Source organism: Pantherophis guttatus, chromosome 5 (genome assembly GCF_059756535.1).
Source record: "Pantherophis guttatus breed Tessera chromosome 5, ASM5975653v1, whole genome shotgun sequence".
Classification (NCBI taxonomy): Eukaryota; Metazoa; Chordata; class Lepidosauria; order Squamata; family Colubridae; genus Pantherophis; species Pantherophis guttatus.
This window is the reverse complement of record NC_142067.1, coordinates 794868-801235: the sequence shown is the minus strand read 5'-3', so window position 1 is coordinate 801235 and position 6368 is coordinate 794868.

The following is a 6368-nucleotide window of genomic DNA, read 5'->3' as shown; positions in this document are numbered from 1 at the left end:
TTCATGATGAATGTGCTCATGTCTTACATAGGAAATTAGGACATGCCAGTTTTCCTGTAGTACAAAAGATGACTGAACATGCTGAGGGTGTTAAAATAAAAAATTGTAAAAACTATTTAGAATGCTCAGTATGTAAATCTACAAAACTCAAAACTAGTCCCAAACCCAGAAAGTCAACAAGATCAACCAACAAAATTTTTGACTTGGTACACATGGATCTAGTTGGTCCATTAACACCATCAATCACATATAGAAAACGTTATTTTCTAACCATTGTGGATGACTATAGTCGTTATGGGTTTGTCTATACACTAAAGCACAAAGATGAAACTTTTCAGAAATTTAAGGAGTTTTACAAACGTGTAGAAACATAACATAATATTAGAATAAAACAAATTATGACAGATAGGGGATGTGAATTCATGTCAAAAGAATTCTCCCAATGGCTAAAAGACAAAGGGATGTTACACTACACATCTAGCCCTTTTTCTGCATTCCAAAATGGAGTGGTAGAGAGAAAGAACTCAACATTACAAACCATGATTAGATGCACATTAGAAGATGCTGGCTTAGGTAAACAATTCTGGTCAGAAGCTTTACAATATTCCAATTATACACAAAATAGAACTTGGTCCAGCATTGTTAACAAGACACCATATGAAGTAATGTATAGTAGGAAACCCAAAATAGCACACATGCACATATTTGGAGTCACTGCAGACGTACACATACCTAAGCAATTGAGACGTAAAGGTGAGAACGTATCCAGAAGACTCAGGTTCATGGGATACGAAACAGGCACAAAAGGGTACAGATTTATCGATAATAATAACAAATTTATAGTTTCCAGAACGGCTGTATTCCATGAACAGGCCAACTGGTCTAAAATACATCTTAATGAAATATTCCCAAACACTAATACAGACACTAAACATCAAGAAAAAAAGACTAGAGAAGAATACAATCACAACTCACATAAAACCAAAACCAAAACATGGACAAACAGTCAACACAAGATAAAGACAGATTCATTAACAAAAAAGGAAGCAAGGTATTTACATGACAATGATAGTAAACCAGAAAGAACGATCAGAAGTAACAGAAATCAAGTGCCAAACAAATACAAAGATTATGTAATGTATATGGATGGAGAAACATCAACACCAAACACATACGAGGAAGTGTTAAAACTTCCCCCCAAAGAAAAGAAAAAGTGGGAATCAGCCATGACTAAAGAGATGGATAGTTTACGAGAATTAAATGTATTCACACCTACACCTGCACCTAAAGATAAAACTGTTATTGGTACCAGGTGGATATATAAAATCAAAAACTTAGAGGGAGGCAACACCTTATACAAAGCTAGACTAGTTGCACAAGGTTATGCACAAAAATATCCTGAGGATTACACAGACACATACTCTCCCACAGTAAGAACTGAGAGTGTTAAAACGGCTCTGGTTATAGCATCAGCACTTAATCTTGATGTATTCCAATACGACATACAGACTGCATATCTACATGCAAAATTAGATAAAGAAATATATGTAAGAGCACCTCATAGTCAATACACAAACAAAAATGAAACGTGGTTGCTAAACAAAAGTTTATACGGGTTGAAACAATCTGGCAAACGATGGTACGAATGTTTAGTCAAAGTACTCAAAACTATGAATTTCAATGCTACTACTGCTGATAACTGTTTCTTTGTCAAAAAAGAGGGTGATTCTCTAGAATTTGTGTTAATTTATGTGGATGATATTTTGTATATAGGTAAACATAAAGAGAGGAGAGAGACATTTGTAACAAAACTAAATGAACATTTCTCGTTGAAATCATTAGGTAAGGTAAATAAGTATCTTGGAGTTCAAATCAGTAAAACTAAAAGGGGATTCAAACTTTCTCAAAAAGATAAGATTATAGAACTTCTGAACAAATGTAACTTAAATAATGCTAAGCCCTGTGACACTCCCATGCAAACTGATTTCTTGAGGAACACAGATGAGTCATCCCCTGAATTTAAAGATAATACACTTTACAGATCAGTCATCGGTTCCCTTCTATATATCTCCAATTGGACTAGACCTGATATTGCTTTGCCTCTCAACTTGTTGTCTAGGCACGTCAGCAAACCATTATTATATCATTGGGAAGCTGTCAAAAGAATATTAAGATATTTAAAGAATAGTTTAGACTTCTGTTTATTATTGGAACCCAATAATGTCAAAGAGCCCATCCTCACATGTTATGCCGATGCGGATTGGGCTGGCGATACCACATGTAGAAAAAGCACATCTGGCTATATATTTTTCCTTAACGACTGTCCAGTCTACTGGTATACTGGCAAACAAGATTTAGTAGCCATCTCAACGACTGAGGCAGAATATGTTTGTCTGTCTAAAGCCTCAAATAACCTCATATGGTTCAATGACTTATTATCAAACACTTGGAAGAAACCCACTTTACCATTTATCATGCATGAAGATAACAAGGCTGCTATTGAAATATCTAGATCTGATGCTATTGGACAAAGGTCCAGACATATAGATATAAAATTCAAACATGTGAGGCAGTTATCTCAGGATGGATTTATTAAAGCAGTTCATTGCGAAACATCAGAGCAAATAGCTGACATATTGACAAAGCCTTTGCCTTCTAAGCAGCATAAATACTTGACTTCTAAGTTACAAGTTTTATATTGTTCTGAATCTGAATGTAATTGTTGTAATATATCGAATCGGCATTTAGAGGGGGATTTGTCACAAGTAAATGCCTTATTCTTCATTATGTAAATAGTACATGACCAGGATATCAGGGGTTAACTTATTCTTCACTGCTTAATATATTCATATTTAACCACTCCCATATCTAGCTCCACCCCATGTATATATAAAGAGCTGTATGTATTCCTTCTGCGCTTCTATCTGTGATTATTCAGTGAATATAGAATGCCTTCTGTAAATAAACAGTGCTTTATTTGAATACCTAATTCTTAATTCATTTATTGAGTCTGATCCTGAAAATATCGTAACAAAGAGTAATTCTGAATGATGACACAACAGATCAATTTGATATTACAAAAGGGGTTAGACAAGGCTGCCCACCGTCTCCATTATTGTATATTTTAACATTGAAAATCTTGTTAAAAAAAATCAGAGAAGACCAAGAAATTCAAGGATTAAAAATAAGACGAGAAGAATACAAAGTTCAGGCTTTTGCCGATGACCTTGTATTTATAGCAGAGGAACCATTAGAAGTAGCATCAAAACTATTTGAGAAAATAGAAGAATTCGGAGAGGTGGCTGGACTAAAAATAAATAGAAATAAATCGAAACTAATAGCAAAAAACCTCACGAAAAATCAAGAAAAGGAATTGGAGAATAGCACACAAATTCAAATAACGAAGAAAATAAAGTATTTAGGGATCTGGCTGTCACCAAGAAGCTCATCAATAAAGGAAAACAATTACAACAAATTAATAGTACAGATAAAAAAAGATTTGGATAACTGGAGAAACCTATAGATCTCACTAATGGGAAGAATCTCCACTATTAAAATGAACATTCTACCAAAATTATTATATCTATTCCAGGTCGCTCCAATAAAATTAGAGAAAAAGTTTTTTGAAACATTGAATAAGATAATTTCCAAATTCATATGGCAAGGAAAATGACCACGAATTAAACTTAAGCTACTTCAAGACACAAAAGACAGAGGAGGAGCAGCACTCCCAGATTGAGAATTCTACTATCAAGCGGCGGTGTTATCATGGGTAAAAGACTGGATGGAATTAAAAAACAGCAGGATATTAACAATTGAAGGCCATGAACTGCAAATGGGATGGCATTCCTTTTTATGGGATGAAAGATATAAAACACACACCTATTTTAAAAGACACACAATTAGGAATACACTACTACTAATTTGGCTAAAAATTAAAAAACAACATTATACAAAAATTCCGAATTGGCTATCACCATCAGAAGGGGTAAGGCACCCAAATTTAACAGAACCCAAAAATATAATTAGATATAAAGACTTAATTGATTATCAAGGGAAGCTGAAAGCCAAACAACAATTGGAGCTAGAGTTAAATAGAGAAATCAATTGGTGGATTTTCACACAGATCCAGTCCAAATACAAGGAACACATAAAAACATATGAAATCCACAGAGAGAAACAAGAACTAGATAAAATTATATTAGACTCACAAGAGAAATTAATTAGTAAAATCTATAATTTTCTATTGCAATATAAGATGGAGGAGGAAACAGTAAAGGATACAATGATTAAATGGATGCAAAATTTTAAATATACAATAGATTTGGAGAAGTGGGAGGAATTATGGCAAATGAATACAAAATTAACACTAGCGGTGGCATACAAGGAGAACCAGCTGAAGATGTTTTATAGGTGGCATATGTCGCCCACAAGATTGGCAAAAATTCATTCAAAGAATAGTTCATTATGTTGGAAATGCAAAAAATCGTAGGGTACCTTTTACCATCTATGGTGGACGTGCCTGGCAGCAAAGAAGTTTTGGTCTAACATCAAGAAATGGTTGGAACAAATAACAAACTTACAAATAGAGATGAAACCAGAAACTTTCCTGCTAGGAATCTTCACAAAAACATATCCTAAAGATATAAAATACCTGATAATACATATTCTAACGGCAGCTCGAATAACATACGCAAAGAACTGGAAACAAGAAAAAATCCCAACGGAAGAAGAGTTAACAGATAAAATCGCACAGTGTGCTGAAATGGATAGACTAACAAAAGAGATTAAGGAAAAAGAAGAGACAGAGTACTATAGAATATGAGACAAATGGTACCTATGGTATAACGTCGCTAATAAAGATATATAGGTGCAAGAAAAATAGAATAAAGATGTAAATAGATATATTAATAATTTCCTATGTTTGGTGGACCTGCAGGAAAGTTAAGGCTTTTTGGATAAAAATTTGGTGGGTCATGCAGAATGTTTTGAAGAAAAAAATTCAATTCTCTCCACAATTGTTTTTATTGGGTATAGTTAAGGGTTTTACATTGGGTGAAACAAAATTGATATTGTATATGATAACAGCAGCAAGATTGTTGATAGGTAAATACTGGAAAAATGAAGCTTTGCCCACTATTGAGGAATGGACTTTGAAGATGGCCAGTTTTGCAGAGATGGCGTAGATTTCAGCATATTTAAAAGACTGTTCACAAGAGACTTATGAGTGGGAATGGAAAAGGTGGATAGAATATGTTCAGAACAAATATCAAACTAGAAAGTATCAAATAGCTTTTATTTGAAAATAATGTATTAGAAATATTTTAATGTAATGAAGATAAAAAGAAAAATTATAAGGGGGAGGGAGGGGTTCAAGTTTTATACAAGTTTTATACTAAGGGTTTTTTTTTACCTGATATGAGTATATTGTGTGGAAGTCTGGGGGGAGGGGAGGGTTAGGGAGGGTTAGGGAGGGTTAGGGAGGTTGGGAAGTTTGGGGTGGGTGTTGGGGGGGGGGAAAGGGGTGAAAATGTAATTGTAAAACTTTTGCAATAAAAAAAAACAATTTCCTATGGGCAAGTAAACATGAACAGGGGTTTCAAAACAAAAGTATAGTTCAAATATAAAGATTGTCAAGAAATCCTAAGGGGAGGGGGAAAAAAAGAGGAGGGGGGAGAAAAGGGAATGGGAAAAACTACTAGGCTAAACATAAGGGGGAAATCACAACTGTATTAATTGAAGAACCACTACGAAATATTGCTTTAAGAAGAAAATTTACTTATACATTGTATGTTTTGTAAATGTTTTTTATATGTGTTTTATATGTGTTTTAATAAAGTTTATAATTTTTTTTTTTTAAAAAGGAAAAGAATCTTTGGGCGAACTGTGACCTGGATGATGGAGAATCTCCCTAGACCAATGTTTCTCAACCTTAGCAACTTTTACATATGGCTGCTTGGGGAATTCTCGGAATTGAAGTCCACATATCTTGAAGTTGCCAAGGTTGAGAAATACTGCCACAGACCTACGCATTACATACATACGGTAAGGAGCCAAAAGCAAACACAACCAGTAGAATCACCAAGTGGTCTGATTTTACTCAGATGAGATGACCTCCCAGGTCACAAAGGACCAGCCTCAAATGATCATACTTTGAGGCACATCGTGTGAAGACCCAGCTCTCTGGAGACGTTGATAATGCTGGGAAAGGTGAGAAGAAAGAGGAGAAGACCATCTCTGGCAAAGGGAGGTGGATGGGATTACAGTGGTGATGGGTTCATTGTTGGAAGACCTGAAGAACCAGATTGGAGACAAATCATCCAGAAGAAAATGTACCCCAGTGGTCACTTAAGAGTCCATGTGGATTT